The sequence below is a fragment of the Pristiophorus japonicus genome, chromosome 5 (genome assembly GCF_044704955.1).
Source record: "Pristiophorus japonicus isolate sPriJap1 chromosome 5, sPriJap1.hap1, whole genome shotgun sequence".
In the NCBI taxonomy this organism is placed as follows: Eukaryota; Metazoa; Chordata; class Chondrichthyes; family Pristiophoridae; genus Pristiophorus; species Pristiophorus japonicus.
In genome coordinates, this window is record NC_091981.1 from 127,991,944 (window position 1) to 128,015,426 (window position 23,483).

The 23,483-nt window shown below is 44.0% G+C and overlaps 1 protein-coding gene across 4 annotated transcripts in view; it reads left to right on the top strand.

The window, feature by feature from the left end:
• Positions 1-23,483, top strand: part of LOC139264450 (alpha-1,6-mannosylglycoprotein 6-beta-N-acetylglucosaminyltransferase A-like) — a 157,382-nt gene that overhangs the window by 6,048 nt on the left and 127,851 nt on the right. Inside the window, exon 1 of one of the 4 annotated variants that reach the window (XM_070880950.1) lies at positions 15,319-15,423. The exons of the other annotated variants lie outside the window; for them this stretch is intronic. The gene's annotated coding sequence lies outside the window, so the exon portion shown is untranslated. Of the gene's footprint in view, positions 1-15,318; positions 15,424-23,483 lie in introns of those variants that run through there. 4 annotated transcript variants of the gene reach the window in all.

Consider the following 23,483-nt stretch of genomic DNA (forward strand, 5'->3'; position numbering starts at 1 on the left):
AATGCAGTAAACTTGTTTTATCAAAACTAAACATCGTGAGTCATCCATGAAAATAATTATCTTGATTGAGTTAATTATGGGTTTATGTTTTGTTTTCAGTGTACTCAGTAACAGTCCAAACATGTGTCGTTATTTTAGCAGCAAGGATTTGGCATGTAGTAATGTTTAGTCATCTACTTCCTTGGCAAGTTAGAAATCCGATAAAGTGGCTGTAATGTTTCATTTGTGCTGCTGACAATAGGAAAATGGAAATGATTTGGGAGGGAAATAGTCTTACCTCTCTGATCGTAAATTTAATAGCTTTCTTTGGTTTGTATGTAGCAATACTATGTATTAAATCATGTTGGGCTTTAAATATATTGTTGGCAGGAACTCTTGGATCACTCAATCGATCACTCACTATTCAGACACTTTACTGGAGCGTTTAAGGTTTGTACTGGCTAGAAATGCATATTGGAACGCAATGCAACAAAAATGAAGCATTTTATCTATGATGAATTCTGACATTGGCAGCTTTATTATAATACATATGAAGTTAAAACTAAATTCAATTAATGATTTCACCTGTCTGGGTGACCAATATTAGGACTAATTGGAGTCCAGGAATGTGTTTATATTCAAATGCTTATCGCTATTGCTGCTGTCATATGAGGATGATGATGATGAGGTGGTCACAAGTCCCCAGATGTTAATGAGAGAACTTTGCAGGGTCGACTGGGCTGGGTGTGCCTTTGCCCGAATCTGGTGCCTAGGTTGATGTCGGGTGGTCTGTCCAGTTTTTTAATTGTTTTTCCCAGCTGTTTGATATACCCGAGTGACTTGCTAGGCAATTTCAGAGGGCAGTTAAGAGTCAACCTCATTGCTGTGGGTCTGGAGTCACATATAGGCCAGACCGGGTAAAGGCGGCAGATTTCATTAATTAATACGTTTGTAATTAGAATCATAATTTGTTACAGCACAGAAGGAGGCCATTCGGCTTATTGAGCTCATGCCGGTTCTCTGCAAGAGCACTTCAGCTAGTCCCACTCCCTCACCCTTTCTCAGTAGCCCTGCAATTCTTTTCCTTCAGGTACTTATCCAATTCCCTTTTGAAAGCCACGATTGAGTCTGCCTCCACCACCCTTTTAGGCAGTGCATTTCTGCCAAAGGAGCAGTTTCTCTCTATCTACTCTGTCTAGACCTCTCATAATTTTGAATACCTCTATCAAATTTCCTCTCGACCTTCTCGACTCTAAGGAGAACAACCCCAGCTTTTCTAGTCTATCCACATAACTAAAGTTCCTCATTAGTCCCTGGAATCCTTCTCCGAAATATTTTCTGCACCCTCTCTAAGGCCTTCACATCCTTCCTAAAGTGGGTGCCCATAATTGGACACAATACTCCAGTTGAGGCTGAACCAGTGTTTTATAAAGGTTCAGCATAACTTCCTTGCTTTTGTACTCTATACCTCTATTCATGAAGCCCAGTATCCTGCATGCTTTTTCAACTGCTTTCTCAACCTGCCTTGCCATCTTCAATGAGTTGTGCATATATACCCCCAGGTCTCTCTGTTTATGCACCCCCTTTAGGATTGTACCCTTTAGTTTATATTGCCTCACCTCGTTCTTCCTACCAAAATATATCACTTCACACTTTTCTGCGTTAAATTTCATCTGCCACGTGTCCGTCCATTTCACCAGCCTGTCTGTGTCTTAAAGTCTACCACTATCCTCCTCCCTGTTCACTATACTTCCAAGTGTTGTGTCATCTGCAAATTTTGAAGTTTTGTCCTATACTCCCAAGTCCAAGTCATTAATATATATCAAGAAAATCAGTGGTCTAGAACCGATTCCTGGGGAACACCACAGACTACCTTCCTCCAGTCCGCAAAACAACCATTCACCACTACTCTTGTTTCCTGTCACTTAGCCAATTTTGTATCCATGCTGTCACTGTCCCCTTTTATTCCATGGGCTTCAACTTTGCTGGCAAGTCTATTATGTGGCACTTTATCAAAAGCCTTTTGGAAGACCATATACTGCATTGCCCTCATCAACCCTCTCTGTTACCTCATCAAAAAACTTGATTAAGCTATCTCTTTCGTCATCCAGGGAGTTCTGGCTTTAGTTGCCCTACCTTTTCCCCTCGTGGGAATGTACCTCGACTGTACCCGAATCATCTCCTCTTGAAAGGCTGCCCATTTCTCATAGTCGACATAGACCCTAGACCACGGTTTGGAGGGCCAAGACCATAAACTTAGTGGCGCCTCCCTGGGTGCATTGCTTAACTGTGAACATGTATTGCATTTGTGCACGCAGGACTCTTAAGTCTGCATCAATACTGGGCCACCACACGTGGGATCTGGCTATCGGGTTCATCATTACAATGCCTGGGTGGATACTGTGGAGATCAGTAATGAAAGTGTCTCTGCCCTTTTTCGGTACCACTACCTGATTACCCCATAGAAGGCAGTCTGCCTGTATGGACATTTCATCTTTGCGCCGCTGGTATGGCTTTATTTCTTCCTGCATTTCTAACGGGACACGAGACCAACTCTTGTGGAGCACACAGATTTTTACTAAGGACAGTAAGGGGTCCTGGCTTGTCCAGGTTCTAATCTGTCGGGCGGTAACAGGTGATTGTTCACTCTCGAATGCTTCCATTACCATGACTAAATCTGCGGGCTGTGCCATCTCCACCCCTGTGGTGGGCAATGGCAGCCTACTGAGAGCATCGGCACAGTTTTCTGTGACTGGTCTGTGGCGGATGGCATAGTTGTATGCGGACAATGTGAGCGCCCATCTCTGGATGCGGGCCGATGCATTCGTATTTATCCCCTTGCTTTCAGAAAAGAGGGATATCAGTGGCTTATGGTCGGTTTCCAATTCAAACTTGCGCCCAAACAGATATTGATGCATTTTCTTTACGCCATAAACACACGCTAATGCTTCTTTTTCAATCATGCTGTAGGCGCTCTCAGCCTTGAGACAGATTTCTGGATGCATAAGCAACCGGTTCCAATTTCCCAGATTCATTAGCTTGTTGCAATACACACCCGACCCCGGCCGACGACGCATCATATGCTAGTACCAAACGCTTACATGGATCATACAACACAAGCAATTTGTTTGAGCATAACAGTTTTCTAGCTTTTACAAAGGCATTTTCTTGGCTTTTACCTCATACCCATTCATCTCCTTTACACAGTAAAGAGTGCAGTGGTTCTAACAGTGTGCTAAGACCCGGTAAGAAGTTAGTTCAGGAGTCCTAGAAACGACCGCAGTTCCGTCACGTTCTGCGGTCTCGGTGCGTTCTCGATTGCCTCCGTCTTCGAATCGGTGGGCCTGATGCCGTCCGCCGGGATTCTTCTCCCCAGGATCTCCACTTCAGCCTCCAGGAAAACGCACTTCGAGCATTTTAACCTGACCCCCACGCGATTAAGCCGACTAAGAACCTCCTCCAGTTTCTGCAGATGCTCGACGGTGTCCCGACCTATAACCAAGATGTCGTCCTGGAAGATCACGGTGTGCAAGACCGACTTCAGTACGCTTTCTACGTTCCTCTGGAATATTGCCGCGGCTGATCGAATCCCAAACGGGCATCTGTTGTAAATGAAGAGACCTTTGTGCGTGTTGATGCACGTGAGGCCCTGAGATGATTCCTCCAGCTCCTGCGTCATGTAGGCAGAGGTCAAGTCCAGCTTCGTGAACGTTTTTCCTCCTGCCAGCATCGCAAATAGGTCATCTGCTTTTGGTAGCGGGTATTGATCCTGCAGGGAGAAACGATTGATAGTTACTTTGTAATCACCACAGATTCTGACGGTGCCGTCTTCCTTGAGGATTGGAACAATCGGACTGGCCCATTCATTGAATTCGATCGGCGAAATCATGCCCTCTAGTTGCAGCTGGTCCAGCTCGATCAGCACCTTCTCATCATGTACGGTACTGTTCTTGCCTTGTGAAGGATGGGTCGTGCCCCCGGAATCGGGTGGATCTGCACTTTTGCCTGGTTTGAACAGCGAGGGGAACTTGTTTAGGACCTGGGCACATGAAGTGTCGTCGACGGACGAGAGCGCTCGGACGTCGTCCCAGTTCCAACGTATCTTCCCCAGCCAGCTCCTGCCGAGCAACGTGGGGACATCGCCCGGTACCACCCAGAGTAGTAACTTGTACACCGCTCCATCGTAGGAGACCTTTACAGTAGCACTGCCGATTACGGGAATTAGTTCCTTTGTGTACGTTCTCCATTTAGTACGAATGGGAGTCACGACTGGCCTTGAGGCCTTGCTACACCACAATTTATTGAAAGTCTTTTTGCTCATAATGGACTGGCTCGTGCCCGTGTCTAGCTCCATTGACACCAGGAATCCATTTAATTCAACCTTCAGCATTATTGGGGGACACTTTATGGTAAATGTGTGCCCCCCATATACCTCTGCCTCCTCAGTCTGAGGCTCTGGTTCATTGTGATCCACCATAGATCTGTCTTCCTCTGCAACATGGTGGTTTGCAGGATTAGCAGGGTTTGCAGCTTGCCTGCACATACATTGGAGGTATCCTATTGTTCCACAGCCCTTGCAAACGTATCCTTTGAAGCAGCATGAATGGAAACGATGATCACCCCTGCAGCGCCAACAAGTTGTTAATGGCCTTGCATTCACCACACTTGATGTGAGGCCTGCCCTGTACATTACGATTCGGAAACAACATTACTTTGTTCACAGTACTTGCAGCAGCACTCGTGTGCTGAGAGATTTGTTTGGTATTATCACTGGTGGCGATGAAAGCCTGGGCTGTCGCTATGGCTTTACTCAAGGTTGGGGTCTATACAGTCAAAGGTTTGCGAAGTATTACTTCATGGCCAATGCCAAGTTCAAAAAAGTCCCTGAGCATGTGCTCCAAGTGTCCTTCAAATTCACAATGTCCTGCAAGGTGCCTTAACTTGGCGACGTAGCTCGCCACTTCCTGGCCTTCAGACCTCTTGTACGTGTAGAACCGGTACCTCGCCATCAGAACGCTTTCCTTCGGGTTCAGATGCTCCCGGAGCAGTGTGCACAAATCATCGTATGATTTCTCTGTGGGTTTTGCTGGAGCAAGCAGAATTTTCATGAGGCCATACGTTGGTACCCCGCAAACGGTGAGGAGGATCGCCCTTCGTTTGGCAGCGTTCACTTCTCCTTCCAGCTCATTGGCCACGAAGTATTGGTCGAGGCGCTCCACGAAGGATTCCCAATCATCTCCCTCCGAAAATTTCTCCAGGATGCCCACAGTTCTCCATCGTTGCGGTGGGGTTCGTCACCTGTATCTTGTCACCAGTTATGTATTGAATAAAGAGTCTGACCAGATACTGTGAGCTCAAAGTAAGGTGTGACTGCAGTCCTTTATTACCGGTCTCGAGTGCTTCTCCAGCCTGTGAGGCCTCCTTATGTACAGGTGCTCCCAAGGGATTGTGGGATCCCTTGAGACTCCAGGGGATGAGCCCTCTGGTGGTTAAACAAGGTATTTACAGGTTTACATATATAACAGACAGTTTCTTAATCGATAAGGGGTTATGGGGAGTGGGCAGGAAAGTGGACCTGATCACTGAGTCCATGATCAGATCAGCTAAGATCGTATTAAATGGTGGAGCAGGCTCGAGGGGCCGTATGGCCTACTCCTGCTCCTATTTCTTATGTTCTTTTTATTGTTTACTTCATGTAGGAAAATTGTACATGCTTAACAATCCAGTAAGAGAATGGCTTCTAAGTACAGTAAAGTTTCAGCAATAATAATTCTATTAGCTTTGATTGACCCATTTCATTTTAATGGAGGTTTAATTTGTATTTATGTAAATTTAATGCACTCTTGCAGGAATTGCTTCCCCATATTCCAGCTGTGTCTATCACTCATTACTTTATCTGTTGGTTAAGTAGCGATAACCAAGCATTAATCAAACTAATTTTACATCTGAGAGACTGAATCAGGCAACGATGGGTGGGAGCGTGTAGGTGCAGTTTGCTGAGCCAGCTCATTTAGTAAATGCAAAATCACAACATTTGGTGAGTGACTTGTGTATTTCTTAGTGTACAAAGTGGATTTGCATTGTTACTTTTGTTAAAATGTTTATTGGGATAGCCCACTGTACTTGTTGGTGCTATAGTATGCAGTCGTTTTTACAACATTAAATGCTGTATGATCCCACAATTTTTATTTGGTTTGAAGTACTCACTAAAACCTGGGGAATTTTTGAAGGAATAAAAGTTCCGAAATGTTTTATTTGGGTGATCACTGTACTATATACACTGTGACAGTTGCTTATGCCATATGTTTTCACAGCAGTGAATCATGTTTTAAGAATTTTGTTTATCACTGCCAGAACTGCCTTGCATTGTTAATGTACATATATACTTTCCCTCTATTTATTTGGTGAAATAATTTTTCCATTTTTGAAAAGACCTATCTACAGTATATTTTATTTGATCGTTAGGCTATTGTACCAATAATGTATGGCTTTCTGTGTTAGACAATTGTATACTTCTGATCTGAAAAAGTCGAATACTGTCACTAAAAAAATAATTGTGCTTTAGAAAATAGGGGTGCATTTCAATTTAATTTCAGGAAGTAACTAAGCATGTTTTTACAAAACTGCAACTGTTGAATGTTGATGTTCCCTGAATATCAAGCTGAAAAATCAAATGGCTGTCCTCTATATTTAGAGTCGTGGGCATAAAATGGGTATGAGGCCAAGTGTTAACTACTGAATTTTGTGGTAATGAGTTCCAGAATGATCTTTACCTTTTCTCTTTTTACTGTTTATTCCAAGCGTTTGTAAAGCTAAGAGGAATGGAAAATGCGGATACAATAGACTATTTAACTTGTATTGTGAGCTTTGAACTGGAGGACTCGAATTAAAATGACAGCCTTGAGCACGATATGATCCTGCTCTCTTTCCCCTTTTCCCCCTCTCCCCTCTCCCCACAACAAACACAGCATGGCAGAAAAGTACAACAGAATTTCAGCTGAAGCAGTTGATTCTCTCTTTAACGTGTCAATAAGAAACCTGGTTGAAAGGCACTTGGGTTATTAAGAATAATAGAACTATTTGATCCTATTTTTTTTTCTCCCTTTCTCTTCAGTAATGAACCACTTAGCAGTTGTCCATCGTGGTACGATTGAAATCAAGAACGTCCTATATGGGAAATTGTGGGTGCAGTCTTGTGTCCCATCACTTCTTGGTATAGTGCATTAGATCATTCCTGAGAGTGGCCCGAGAAGTAGACATTGGTTGAGATGATAGACCTTGTCAAAAAGGTACAGGTTGAACCTCTCTGGTCCGGAAACATCCATGGTTTGGTGTTAGTTTGCGGAACTGCCGCTTTGCGTGGGTGGCGTCCCGGTTTCCCGTGCCTTCGCAAAGTTTGTTTACTTCCGGCCGGCAATCCTGGCTCTATGTTCTGTGCTATTATCTTGCTTTAATTTACCCCTAAACGAGAAGGAGAGGTTAGGCATATGCTTATGAGGGTGTATCGATACAGTCATATACTGACCGCCCATGGTTTGGAAAATTCTGTGTTTCGGCACCGGTCAGGTCCTGAGGATGCTGGACCACAGAGGTCAAACCTGCAGTGAATGTGATAGTACAGGTTGGTAGTTTGAAGTTTTGCTTGATTTCCCTCTATGTGACAACCTTTGCAGAACATCCCCCCCCCCCGCACCAAAAAAAAGACCTTGAAGATGAAACTTAGTTTTGTACTATTTACATATTATAGTAAGCACATAGAATTCAACTTTGTTACTTGCAGTAACTTTGACTGTTTTGGGAGCATTCCGGTTGGGGAACATTCCTTAGTTCATCCTAGTATGAATGTGGGATTCTTTCAAAAATGAGATTTTGGTCTTAATACTACAGTGTCAGTTTGTCAACCTTTTATTTTCATGCTGGCATTACATTCAATAATATTGTAGCCTTTTTTGACTGCTACTAGCAATCTTGTAGCATAGAATAAAATAATGCGAGGGATGCTTAAGCATTTGACCTCTGCATTGAAAGAGGAGGGAAAGGAAGAAAATACCAGAGCCGGATGTGAAAGGGGAACCGATATTCTGGCATTATATCTGCACATGATTGGTTCAAATTTCATATTGGCCCGTATTGTGCGGTCAGTGGCGAACAAACAACACCTGCCTTTCATTGCACTTAAACTTGCCCACAGACATTCTGTGGGATTTTGCACTGGAACTTGCGTGATTAGAAAGCCATTCAGTGCACACCCTTTGCAGGGGAACTGGGATCTGGGACCTGTACGAACAGGGTAAGCAATTGTGTATCTCTTTAACCAATCAGACTGATGAATTGTTAATGAGCAGCGCTGAACCAGGAAGTGCAAGTTAGGATATGCAATTCGATGCAAAATAATGTACAGGAAGCAAAATAAAGAGAGGGAAAGAAAGATGGGATTAAGAGAGAGAGATAAGGGACGGAAAGAGAAAGTTAAAAATTATTACATTTAAAAAATATTTTAAAATCTCCGAATTAAAATCTGAAAGAATGAGACTCCACACACAAAGTTAATTTTCAGTGCCAGAGAGGTTGTTTGGCAGTAATTAAGACTTCTCACACTGTTTTAAAAAGTTACTTACACCAGAATGGACAAGCCCTAACTTTTTCCGGCAAGATTAGTGGATATCTATCATGTAAGTACAGCAATTTCACATTCTCCATGTGTTTCAATGCAGTTTAGGGCAGATACTAGGGAAGCAAGGTAAAATGGACAGCAACTTCCAGATTTCCGCTTTTTACGCCAGAAGTAGCTGTCCAACTTGCACTTGAACAACAGTGAATGCTAATAGCCTCCTCATTATTTTTACTGCAAAATCCAAGCCAATGATAAACAGCAACATGACTCATGCCATTTTCATAAACTGTGTACAATTCATAGCTAAAAGTATAAGAAAAGTACTAACTGGCAGCAATGCAAAGCCAAGGAAGTATTCAAATAACCAGTCAACAATGAGTAGTTAATGAAAGCTACCAATAAAAAAGGTTAACTCTGTTTCTCACTCCACGGATGTTGCCTGACCTTTATTTCCAGCATTTTCGCTCTTTATTTGCCTTTTGCAAATCTGTGTCTGCTGTAACTCGAGTCTTTCAAGTAGGAATGTTTTGATTAGAGATGTTATACTGACACTCCTGTGGCACAAATTTTATATCCAAGGATCTCTGAAAGATTATAGTTTGGGCCCTTTGCTGTTTTCTCCCTGACATATCTCAGAATTCAAGTAGGCATGCATCAGGACCTGGTACTTACTCTAATTTGAGTTCCCTAAATTTTTCCAATAATACATTTGCATAATTATATTATTGTTCCAACTTCTTGTGCACCTGCACTTGTTAGAGGAAGTAATCAATATACACTTCACTGTGTATATCAGTTGCAAACTTCTTTCCAAGTCCTGTTAGTGGTGATGTGTATCACTGAACAGCCCAGGACTCTTGCAACAATGAAACCTCTCACTATGAGCAACGCCATGGAGAATATAACATAAGAATTAGGAGTAGGCCATATGGCCCCTCGAGCATGCTCCACCATGCAATAAGATCATGGCTGATCTTCGATCTCAGCTCTACTTTCCTGCCCTAGCCCCATATCCCTCGATTCCTCTGGATTCCAAAGATCGATCTATCTCAGACTTGAATATACTCAGTGACGGAGCATCTGCAGCACTTTGGGGCAGAGAATTTCAAAGATTCACAACCCTCTGAGTGAAGAAATTCCTTCTCATCTCAGTTTTAAAAGGCTGGCCCCTTATCCTGAAACTATGCCTCCTAGTTCTGAACTCTCCAGCCAGGGGAAACAATCTCTCAGCATTCATGCTGTCAACCCCCCTCAGAATCATATGTTTCAATTAAATTACCTTTCATTCTTCTAAACTTCAGAAAATATAGGTCCAATCTACTCAATCTCTCCTCATAGGACAACCCTCTCATCTCAGGAATCAATCCAGTGAATCTTTGTTGCACCGCATCTAGGGAAAGTATATCCTTCCTGAAATAAGGGGGCCAAGTTTCGGCCTGAGTTGCTCCTGTTTTTTTGGAGCAACTGGTTTAGAATGGAGCATCTTAGAAATTGCAATTCTCGGCATTTAGTTTGCTCCAGTTCTAGTCAGTTAGAACAGTTTCACTTTGGAACAGAATTTTTTTTTTCAAAAGGGGGCGTGTCAGGCCACTTACGCCTGTTTTCAAAGTTTAGGCAGTGAAAACTTACTCCAAACTAACTTAGAATGAAGTAAATGAAGATTTTTGTACGCTCGAAAAAACCTTGCCTACACTTTACAAATCAGGTGTAGGTTACAAATTAGGCGTAGGGAACGAGGGGGTGGGGGGGGAAAGTAATTCAATTCTACAATCATTCAGCATTCATACTTATACAAATAAAGATCCAACCTGAATAAAAATTTATAAACAAAGCAAAGATTAAATATTCCATGTTCCTACCTGTGTAAAGCAGCAGCAGCCTTCGAGCTGCTGTGCTTCAGGCAGGCCTTCCATGTTGGAGACAGGATGGCGTCAGTGTCTTGACGGCAGCCCAACAGCGGCAGCAAGCAGCCTTCGAGCTGCAGTGCTTCAGGCAGGCCTTCCTTCCATCAGTGGCTGGCCGGCAGCCGAAGAAACAACAAGCAGCCTTCGGGCTGCGAAGGGGACTGAGGCCATTCGGCCACGCGATAGGGGCGGCGTCAGTGGCTGGCCGGCAGTTGAAGATACAGCAGCAGCCTTCGAGCTGTGAGGGGGACTGAGGCCATTTGGCCAGGGACAGGGAGAGGCAGCCACATAGACACTTTTAAACTTGACAATGCAGCACCCATTCTGCAAATTTAACACCACGTATTATGCAATGGTTCGCCATCAATTCACTGCATAGGAGAGAATTGATTAGAGCTCACCGCACCAGGAACGTCCTAGCCCGTAGGTTGATGGACCCACGTCGACAATATCGAGCCAGGCGCACGTATCTGGACATGAGCGAGGCTGATTGTGTCAAAGGGCTGCGTTTTCGCAGAGAAGTTGTCACTAAGATCTGTGATATGGTGAGAGCAGATTTGCAGCCCAGAAGCAGAACGCCAACTGCCCTGTCTGTTGCAGTGAAGGTAACAGCTGCACTTTCTTTCTATGCCTTGGGATCGTTTCAGGCTACAACTGGAGATGTGTGCGCCATTTCTCAACGTGCAATACATGCCTATGTTTACCAGGCCACGGCTGCACTGTATGCGTGGAGGAATTACTTCATCAATTTCCCAATGACCGCACAAGCGATCCATGAGAGAGCTTGTGGGCTTCTTCAGGATTGCCGGCTTCCCAAAGGTACAGGGCTGCATTGATTGTACCCACATAGCCTTGCGAGCACCTGTGAAGGATTCTGAGCAGTACCGAAATAGGAAAGGTTTCCACTCCATCAATGTGCAGCTCGTGTGTGACGACAAGCAGCGCATCATGTCAGTCGATGCGAGATACCCTGGCAGCACCCAGGATGCGTTCATCCTACACGACAGCGTTATATCTGACATGTTTGAGCAGCAGCCAGAAGGGCAGAGCTGGCTACTGGGAGACAAAGGGTACGGCCTGACCACCTGGCTCATGACGCCCATACGCGTGACACGGACAGAAGCTGACCGTCAATACAACATGGCGCACATTGTGACACGCAGCATCATTGAGAGGACCATTGGCACATTGAAACAGCGATTCCGATGCCTGGACCATTCTGGAGGACAGTTGCTATACTCTCCTCAGATTGTCGGTCACTTCACTGTTGTGTGCTGCATGCTTCATAACTTAGTCATCATGAGGCAGCAGGAGCTGGTAGTGGAACCAGAAGACCTACGTGAGGGTCCAGTGCATGATAATATTACGGAATAGCAGGATGTGGATGATGACGATGATCAGAAAAGCATGCAAGTGCCTGATGCCGGAGCACGAGGTTGGAGGAGGGCCATCCATCGTGCCCTTTTAACGATTGCTCGAGCCTTGCACCAGCAGCTCATGCGTGAACGCTTCAACTACTGATGCCTGAGGGCTCTGCGACCACTGTTGCACATAGACATGTTTATTCTTTGCAGTTGTTCCTATGTGGTGGTGTGTTAATGGAACATGAAACAGTTTTAATGAAAAAATATTTTATTGAAAAGTTAACGTCATTGTAATAAATTATTTGTTGTATCAAACTATACTTTTTAATATGACTCTTGAAGATCACTTAAAAACTTTAAGATCACTTGAGTTGTAAAGTTACAAAACTTACAAAACAATTTCAATTTGAAAAACGCTACTACAGCTACATCAAGAACAAGAACAAAAGCAGCAAAGAAAGGCTGCAACCATGTCTCATCCATATCTCAGTGAATGTTCACTTCCTCATGGGGGTGTCATTTGATTGGCTGGGCTGTGTGCCCTTATTGCAGCAGCTAGCTCAACCAGGCCCTCCCTGATGGCCTGTGCCGACACTTGCATGCCCTCCCTGACGGCCTGTGCTGTCGATTGCACTCCCTCGTACATTCCCTCCCTAAGTTCCTTTGTCATTACTGCTATTTCTCCCGTCAAGACCGTCAACTCTTCACCCACTGCACTGACGCCACCGATGAGTGATCGGGTAAGCTCATTGGTCTCCATACCCAATGCCACAACCTGAGCCGCATCTGTTGCACGCTGCATCTCAGGAGAGTGTGTCTCCAATCTCCTCCTCTGCCTGGGTCTGCCTTGTGGCACCACTACATTGGGAGGTGCGGGCACGGACGGTGGGACGCTCTGTGTTGCAAGCGGCACCACTACACAGGGAGGCGCAGGCTGGGACTGTGGGACGCTCGGTGTTCCAGACGGCAGAACTAGAGGGAGAGGCTCGGGCTGGGACTGTGGGACGCTCGGTGTTCCAGACGACAGCACTGGGCTGGGATGGTGGGTGGGTGTAAACTGCTCCATGATATCAACAGCAGCACTGGGACCCGTAATGTCGGAATCAAAACCATAGAAGGTGGAACCAGAACCTATGCGAGTGGGAGGCGCAGGCTCGGACGGTAGTTCACTGACTGTAGAATGCTGCATTTACCAACAGCACCACTGGGACCCGCAACATTGGAATCACAACCATGGAAGGTAGAACCAAAACCTATGCTAGTGGTTGAAACTCTGATGCCCCTTGATGGGGCTCATAAACATTAATTTGGAAGCTCTACCCTGCAGACATTTCAGTCATCGCTGCCATCATGCAGTCTGGTTCGTCCACATCTGGTTGTACTGGTTCTTGTTCTGTATCTCAGGATCCTCAGGGTTGGCAGCAGCAGCAGCAGCATCATCATCATCATGTTCTGCAAAATACATCAGAACAGTCAAATGTTTAACAGCAAGGGAGGGGGCCGGATGGGTGGCATGAGTACTCTCACACATAGCAGGCTAGGCAGCAGGTTGATTTAAAGGGCCACAATGCATTTTCACGACTGACCCTGTTCCTCGTGTGCGGGCCCAGCTTGTGCTGTATTGATTGCTTTTCTCCATGTACAACTCATCATAGCAGCTACCCTTTGTTCCAAGGGTGTCAGTGGATGCAGATTGGGTGTGCCTCCTCCTGTCCGAGTTGCCTCCCTTTTGTTGTAGGCCAATTTCTTCTGCAAAGAGTAAAATATAACTTTTTACAGAGTGTGTCAGTCTGCAAGGTGGGTCATACAGATAGCCAAGTTACAATTATGTTTCCATTAAAAATGGAAAATATTACTTACACTAACTACTTGACCAAGGTCGTGCCATTTCTTTTTACATTGGCTTCCAGATCTCATGGTATGCACCACTGTGCAATAATCTTCTGCAACTTGGTTCCAGCGTTTCTTCTTTTCTTTTGGTGCACTTTTATGCGACCTCTGTTGCTGGTATCTAGCTCCTGCCATCTCTGCTCAATTACATTGACTAATATCTCCCTTCCTCATGCAAGAAATTCTTTGTTCTTGGTGGACGTTGATCCATTGCAAAGTTGAATTAGCACTCTTATTTCTCAAAACACACAGTCCTTAATTTGCATGCACCAATGCAGCACCTGTTCTGCAAGTTTAGCAGTGAAAAACTGCACTCACTGATTTCAGCAGGTGATTTATTCAACGGTGCTGCTAAAAGCACTCCCTCACACACAAAAGTATCACTAAAATTAAATCTCAAGCCTTTCCAGGGGTCCACGAGACAAATCTTCACTTTTCCTCTAGTCCCTTTAAAAATGGCCGAGTGCCAATGTTTATTTCCCACTGCGCGTGCGTGCACGCTCCAACGCGCACACGCAGGGTTGCCGGCACGACGTTGCCTTATTTAAATTGGGCCCGCCCCCCCCACTGCTTGTAGAATCGATGCGAGTGTCTGGCTCCGCCCCCCGCTGTTCTGTGCGCGCCGTGCCAAGCTGCTGAAGACCTCCGAGGAGCCGGAGAATATCGGAGTTTTTTTTCGGCACACTTTCGAGCATGAAAAACGGGCGTCCAGCTCGGGGCTGTGCCATTTTCGACGCGGCCCGAAACTTGGGCCCAAGGAGACCAAAACTGTGGCACCTTATCAAATGCCTTTTGGAAATCCAAATATACTGCATCCACTGGTTCCCCTTTTATCTATCCTGCTAGTTACATCCTCAACAAACTCTCAAATTTGTCAAACACGATTTATCTTTCATAAAACCATGCTGACTCTGCCTAATATGATTTTTTATGATTTATTAAAATGCCCTATACCCCATTTCATTAATAATGGATGCCAGCAATTTCCCGATGACTAATGTCAGGCTAACTGGCCTGTAGTTCCCTGTTTTCTCACGCCCTCCTTTCTTGTATAGAGTCCTCTCTCCACAGTTGCTTCCTGACTAATGAGCGTTTCTAGTATTTTCTGTTTTTATTTCTAATGTCCAGCATCTGGAGTATTTTATTTTTTGGTTGCAGATTGGGTAAGTCTTTGAAAGGTTAATGTGTGCAAGTGTGCAGGCTGAGGAAGTAGAGGAATTCATTATCTGTAGCAGCTAATCTGTCAATGGATATCCCTGAGTGAAAGATCGCTAATGTTTCAACATATGAAAGGCTTCTTTTGACATGAAGGTATTGCCATCAATTTTTAACTCTATTTCAGTACCCGTGATTGACATTTGGAATTTGTGCAGTGGGCAGAATCATGAACTCACTAATCAACATCACTTCTTGAATTCTAAGAACAGTGTTTGCTCCAAAAATGTTGCAGACTATCAAATACATTCTGAAAAAATTTGACATTCAATGTTTGTTTTCTAATCATTTGTGCCATCAGTACTGTTAATATGTTTTTCTGCTTCTGAGCAATCATCTTGCTTCTAACTGGGTCGGTTGGTGTTGGCTTGATCTGATAGTGTGATATTTACCACCTTTCACGGCAAACTTGAAAACAGTGGGCATCCTACATGGTTATCAGTACAACATACTGCAGGTAATTTGAGCCCCTTGGCATGCTGTCCTATTGATGTCATGTATAAAATCTGCAGCTTTCAGTTCATGACTGCTTGTGCTTTTTGCTGTGAACACAATTTTAAAATGACAAGTAAGAGCTTGAATCACAACAGGAACTTAGTTAATAAGTCATTGTGCCCAAATGGTATTTTACTACAAAAGCACAACAGGTACAAGATGCGTACTTGTACAAATGGCAAAATCCTATGAGATTCTGTGACTGTCCTTATTAGTTATATTGCAATACCTATGACATCAGAAAAGAGCTATCCATTACATTAAAAGTCCTACCTATGACATGCACTTACTATACACATTTCATCTTATTTTTGCATCATAAATGTGCCAACAGTAGGTAATTTTTACCTGTAAAATAAAATAACTGTATACGGCCTTTTTTTTATTCGTTTCTGGGATTTGGGCATCGCTGGCAAGGCCAGCATTTATTGCCCATCCCTAATAGCCCTTGAGAAGGTGGTGATGCGCTGCCACCTTGAACCGTTGTAGTCCGTGTGATGAAGTTCCTCTTACAGGACCCAAATTTGGCCTTCCGGTTTTTTCAGCGCACTCACTTGAGGTGCACCGATTTCCTACGTTCAAAACGGCGCTGAAAAGATATCCCCGTATTATCCCCACTCTGTGCTTGGCGCGGCGTGGCAATTCAATTAGGGGGTGGAGCTAGGGCGCTGCACTCGAGTGCCGGCAGCTCAACGTATGTGCACTGGAGGAGAGTTAGGAGAGTTTTGATGGGGCAGGGCTGAGGGGGAGAGAGAAGTCCACCAGTCCCTCGGAGTTGACTCCTGCAGCCTCCGTGTTCTGCGAGCCCAGCTTGCTATGTGTTTGTGGCCAGTTACCTGTGCGCGCTCTCCCGCCTGGGCGTCCCACCTACCTGCACCTATCCCCAATGGAGTGGCCTCTCTCACCGGCAGGCCCACTGACTTCCCGGGCCGAGTTATGAAGGTAGGACTTAAGTTTTATTTTTTATTTTTTATTTATTATTGATGGATTTTATGCTGCTTGAATGTTGTTGTGAAGGTGTTTAGTGCGTGGAAGGTCCTCTCCGCTTCCCTCCGCTCCCCTTCCCCCCCCCCCCCCCCCCCACAATCTCTGGCTACCTGTGCTGATTTCTTAACTCTCCAAGGGTTTTCAGTGCGGCCACAAGTGGCCACGTACGCTGGCCTAAGTTCATTTGGAGCAACTATTAGCTGTCCAACTGGCTTAAATGGCCAAAACTGGCATAGGTAATGCCCCCTTTTGGGAAAAAAAAACTAAACTCAAAAAAAAATCCTAACTAACTCACTTACAAGTGCAGAATGGGAATTTTTAAGATACTGCAGAAAAATCAAGCTGCTCCAAAATAACGGAGCAACTCCTGGGCAAATTTGGGCCCAAGGTGCTGTTCGGTAGGGAGTTCCAAAATTTTGATCAGTGATGATGAAGAAATGATGATATATTTCCAAGTCAGGATGGTGTGTGACTTGGAGGTGATGGTGTTCCCTGCTGCCCTTGTCCTTCTAGGTGGTAGAGGTCACAAGTTTTGGAGGTGCTGTCGAAGAAACCTTGGTGTGTAGCTGCAGTGCATCTTGTAGATGTTACAAACTGCAGCCACGGTGCGCTGGTGATGGAGGGAGTGAATGTTGGTGGTGGATGGAGTGCCAATCAAGCGGGCTGCTTTGTCCTGGATGCTGTTGAGCTGCTTGTGTTGGAGCTGGGCTCATCCAGGCAAGTGGAGAGTATTCCATCACTCTTCCTGACTTGTGCCTTGTAGATGGTGGAAAGGCTTTAGGGAGTAAGTCGCCGCAGGAAACCCAGCCTCTGACCTGCTCTTGTAGCCACTTTATTTATGTGGCTGGTCCAGTTAAGTTTCTGGTCAATGGTGAGCCCCCAGGAGGTTGATGGTGGGGGATTTGGCAATGATAATGACGTTGAATGTCAAGGGGAGGTGGTTAGACTATCGCTTGTTGTGGATAGTGATTGCCAGACACTTGTGTGGCGTGAATGTTACTTGCGACTTATCAGCCCAAGCCTAAATGTCATCCAGGTCCTGCTGCGTGCAGGCCCAGACTGCTTCATTATCAAGTAGCTTGTTCCTTCGTTGGTTCCTCAACATACTGATCTAAAAAACTATCTTGTATACATTCCATGAATTTGTCCTCCACACTACTACTGCCAATGTGGTTTGCCAAGTTTATATGTAGATTAAAGTCCCCCATGATGATTACTGTATTACTCTTGTTACATGCGTCTCTAATTTCCTGATTAATACTGTGCCCTACATTACAACTACTGTTTGGTGGCCTATATATCCCAGCAATGTTTTCTGCCCTTTTCTGTTTCTTAACTCCACCCAAATTGATTCTACTTCTTGATTTTCAGAGCTGAGATCCTTTCTCTCTACAGTCTTTATCACATCCTTTATCAGGGCTACCCCTCCTCCTTTTCCATTTTGCCTATCTTTTCTGAAAGTTAAATGTCCTGGAATATTTAGTACCCAACTTTGGTCACTTTGCAACCATGTCTCCGTAATGGCTATTAGATCAAACCTATTAATTTCTACCTGCGCTATTAATTCATTTATTTTGTTGTGCATGCTTCGCGCATTCAGATTTAGTGCCTTTAGCTTTGACTTTTTTTAATTTTTCGTGGATGTCACTTTAGTCACTGATGCCCTATTACCTTTGTTACTCTCTTTGACCCTTCCTGACCCACTCTGCTTATTTTTACCCAAAACTCTGCTCTAGAACCTTGACCTTTTTTTTGCTGAAATCTGCACTTTCCTGAATCCTCTCTCCTCCCTCTCCCCCTCTTCATTTGTTTAAAGCCCTGTCGACTGCCCTAGTTATTTGGACACTAGACCCAGTCGAATTTAAGTGGAGCATTACATAGAAACATAGAAAATAGGTGCAGGAGTAGGCCATTCGACCCTTCGAGACTGCACCACCATTCAATAAGATCATGGCTGATCATTCCCTCAGTACCCCTTTTCTGCTTTCTCTCCATATCCCTTGATCCCTTTAGCCGTAAGGGCCATATCTAACTCCCTCTTGAATATGTCCAATGAACTGGCATCAACAACTCTCTGCGGCAGGGAATTCCACAGGTTAGCAACTCTCTGAGTGAAGAAGTTTCTCCTCATCTCAGTACTAAATGGCCTACCCCTTATCCTAAGAATATGTCCCCTGGTTCCCAACATCGGGAACATTCTTCCCGCATCTAAGCTGTTCAGCCCCGTCAGAATCTTATATGTTTCTATGAGATCCCCTCTCATCCTTCTAAATTCCAGTGAATAAAGGCCCAGTTGATCCAGTCTCTCCTCATATGTCAGTCCTGCCATCCCGGGAATCAGTCTGGTGAATCTTCGCTGCACTCCCTCAATAGCAAGAACGTCTTTCCTCCGATTAGGAGACCAAAACTGAACACAGTATTCCAGGTGAGGCCTCACTAAGGCCCTGTACAACTGCAGTAAGACCTTCCTGCTTCTATACTCAAATCCCCTAGCTATGAAGGCCAACATACCATTTGCCTTCTTCACTGCCTGCTGTACCTGCATGCCAACTTTCAATGTCTGATAAACCATGACACCCAGGTCTCGTTGTACTTCCCCTTTCAGATAATATTCTGCCGCCATTCAGATAATATTCTGCCTTCGTGTTTTTGCCCCCAAAATGGATAACCTCACATTTATCCACATTATACTGCATCTGCCATGCATTTGCCCACTCGCCTAACCTGTCCAAGTCACCCTGCAGCCTCTTAGCGTCCTCCTCACAGCTCACACCACCACCCAGTTTAGTGTTATCTGCAAACTTGGAGATATTACTCAATTCCTTCATCTAAATCGTAAATGTATATTGTAAAGAGCTGGAGTCCCAGCGCTGAGCCCTGCGACACTCCACTCGTCACTGCCTGCCATTCTGAAAAGGACCCGTTTATCCCGACTCTCTGCTTCCTGTCTCTATCCACGTCAGTACATTACCCCCAATACCTGCCCACTTCTAGGTGGATAGGGTGGTGGAGGGAGACTGGTCAAGTGAACTACTTTTAATGAGTAATACCAACACCTGCTTTACCCTTAAACTTCTCTTTCAGTTCTCCAAATATTAGGTGGCGGTGCTACCCCTTTTAACCTGCGCCTCCCAACTGCTTCAGCAGACCTAAGTCACCTGCAACTTTCTGCAAAAGTATGTTTGTAAGCATTTGGTTGATGGTGTTATTTGTGGCTAAAAATATTTTAGATTCAAATTCACTTCCTCTACTGGTTTGAACGTTATCTCCTGCTCCTCTACTGCTGATGTTTTACTTGCTGCAATTTACTCAGACATGAAGTGTAAGTGTCAGAAAAGATTAGGTTTCAGAAAAGGCTTGAGCTTTACAGTGCTGAAGGCAATGAAGGATGCCACAGGAGCTTCATGACAAGAAGAAAAGTGGTGCGCAGACTTGCGGGTGGATCACTGTTACAGGCTCAAGGGTCTTGTGCCACTTAGCGATGTGATACCATATTCAGTCATACAGCGTGAACAGGATGCTGTGAGAAGAGGGCACATAGTGATTGTGGACAGGGGGAACGCATTGTCTAGCATTTCACAAGCACACACCTTGTAATAGAAGATGGAATGCCTTCCCCATAACATTGAATTTCCCAAAGTCATCTTCAAGCTTTATTGCACTTTTCCACTCCCAACCACAATCCAAACCTCTCTGAAATCCTCCCACCATTTACACTGCTCACAGATAGATAGAACAAGGAATGGGTAAACAAAGGAACAAAAGACAGACAGACAAGTCAAAACAGAAAGAAAGATTTTTAAAAATGAGGCATACATTAAAAAGCAGAAAATAGGGCGAAGAAAAAAAGCCTAGTAAGACACGAGCTAACAAATGCAATTGAGACAAGTAGCACAAAATATTGTTTGACTTAGTCAGCAGGGCCATAGGAGATCCACTTGTCTATTCCATGTGTGTCAGCCACTGAAAGAAATCTGTTTTTGCTGGTCCAACCAATTGGTATAGTAGCAGATTATAAGAGCAAAGCAATCCTACTGTTGCACATAAAAGTAGCATGAAATCATTGCTTCTATACTCAGAATTATCAAGAACAACACACAAGAGTGTGGGGTTTGATAATGGGTGGTAATGTAACTTCCAGTATTGTATGAATAATCTGTTGCAAAACATCGTAATGAGGTGATTATAGTTGATGTACTAGATTACATTTGAATTGGAGTAAAAATCAATAGGCTGTAGGGTCAAACAAATCTTTGAATATAAAGCTCTTAAACGTTTTATCTCGAAAACAAAATGCACATCAGTCATATTGATTTAGTTTATAATTCAAATAAATTTCCTTGAAGTTCTTCTTTCCCCTCAACAGATCTGTTGCAAATAGAGCACTGAAGATTAGTATAATGGAATTCAGTACAACATGTATTACAGTTGGGTTTCTTGCATGCAGTAGAATCCTATTAACTGGAAATTCTTAACCTGTTGTAAGTTGATATTGGATTGTTTAGTGCAGTCACAGTGCAACTGTGTATTTAAATAATTATTTCACTTCTGGGTCGCATAAAACAGTATTATTTTTTTCATAGAATGATGCAGCACAGAAAGAGGACATTTGGCCCATCGTGCCTGTGTCAACTGTTTGAAATAGATATCCAATTCGTCCCACACCCCTGTTCTTGCCCCATAGTCCAGCAAATGTTTCTTTTTCAAGTACTTATCCAATTCCCTTTTGAAAGTTATTATTGAATCTGATTCCACCACCTTTTCAGGCAGTGCTTTCCAGATCATCATAACTCGCTGTGTTTTAAAAAAAAATGTTTCCTTATGTTGCCTCGGATTCTTTTGTCAATCACCTTAAATCTGTGTCCTCTAGTTACTGACTTTACTGACACTGGAAACCGTTTTTCCCATTTACTTTTATCAAAATCCTTCAAGATTTTGAACACCGCTATCACATCTCTCCTGAACCTTCTCTGCTTGCAAGAGAACAATCTCATTTTCTCTAGTCTCTCCATGCAACTGAAATCTTGCATCCCTAGTAGCATTCTAGTAAATATCCTCTGCACTCTCTAAGGCCTTGACATCCTTCCTAAATTGTGCTCAGAATTAGCCACAATTCTCCAGCAGGGGTCTGACCAATGTTTTATAAAAGTTTATCATAACTTCCTTGCATTTGTACTGTATGCTTCTATTTATAAAGCCAAGGATCCTGTATCCCTTATTTTGTTACAGCCTTCTCAACTTGTCCTGCGACCTTCAAAGATTTGTGTACATACACTCCTGGGTCTCTGTTCCTGCACCCACTTTAAAATTGCATCATTTAGTTTATATTGCCTCATCTCATTCTTCCTACCAAAATGAATCACTTCACACCTCTGCAGTAAATTTAATCTACCATGTGTCTGCCCATTTCACAACGTGATAACAGGGCATTTGGAAAATCACAACAGGATTAGGCAGAGTCAACATCATGTTTTTGTTTTTTGAGCATGTAACTAGTAGGGTTACGCTGCTAAGGGGGAACCAGTGGATGTGGTATATTTGAATTTTCAGAAGGTATTCAATAAAGTGCCCCACAAGAGGTTGTTAGACAAAATTAGGGCTCATGGGATTGGGCTTAATATATTAGCATGAATTGAGGATTGGTTCATGGGCAGAAAACAGAATAGGAATAAACGGGTTATTTTTGGGATGGCAGGGTGTAATTAATGGAGTATCACAGATCACTACTTGGGCCTCAGCTATTTAAATCTATATCAATTACTTAGATGAAGGGACCGTATGCAATATATCCAAGTTTGCTGATACAAAACTAGGTGAGATAGATAGTAAGCTGTGTGAAGGATGTAAAGAGACTGCACAGGGGATATAGAAGTTATGTGACTGGCAAGAAGATGGCAGATGGAGTACAATATGGGGCAGTGTGAAATTATCCATTTTGATAGGAAGAATGGAAAAGCAGATTTTTTTTAAAGATAAGAAACTAGTAAATGTTGGTATTCAGAGGGATTTGGGTGTCCTTGTACATGTATCACAGAAAGTTAAAATGCAGATACAGCAAGCAGTTAAGAAAACAAATAGCATGTTGGCCTTTATTGCAAGGGGATTGAACTACAAGGAGTAAGGAAGTATTGTTGCAATTATATAGGGCCTTGGTGAGACCATACCTGCTGTACTGTGTACAGTTTTGGCCACCTTATCTAAGGAAGGATATACCTACCTTTAGAGGGGTTGCAACAAAGATTCACTAGATTGATCCCTGGGATGAGGGGACTGTCTCTTATTAGGAGAGATTGAGTAGATTGGGCCTATATTCTCTGGAGTTTAGAAGAATGAGAGGTGAGCTCCTCAAAATGTATAACATTCTTTGAAGGCTTGACAGGATAGATGGGCGGAAGCTGTTTTCCTTGGCTGGGGAGTCTAGAATGAGGGATCAATGTCTGCAGTGTGTGCCATCCACAAGATGCATTGCAGCAACTCGCCAAAGCTTCTTTGGCAGCACCTCCGAAACCCTCGACCTCTCTCACCTAGAAGGACATGGACATCAGGCGCATGGGAACAACATCACCTTCAAGTTCCTCTCCATGTCGCACACCACCCTGACCTGGAAATATATCGCTGTTCCTTCATCATCGTTGAGTCAGAATCCTGCAACCCCTTACCAACAGCACTGTTGGGAGTACATTCACTACACGGATTACAGCGGTTCAAGAATGGGACTCACCACCACCTTCTCGAGGGCAATTAGGGACGGGCAATAAATGTTGGCCTTGCCAGCGACGCCCACATCCTGTGAATGAATAAATATAAAGGGTTGGCCATTTAGAACTGAGATGAGGAAAAATTTCTCTACTCCGAGGATGGTGATCCTTTGGAATTCTATACCCCAGAGGGCTGTGGATGCTCAGTCGACAGCGATTGATAGATTTTTGGGCATCAAGGAAGGGATAGGGCGGGAAAGTGGAGTTGATGTAGAAGTTCAGCCATGATCTTATTGAATGGCGCAGCAGGCTCAATGGGCCATATGGCTTAGTCCTG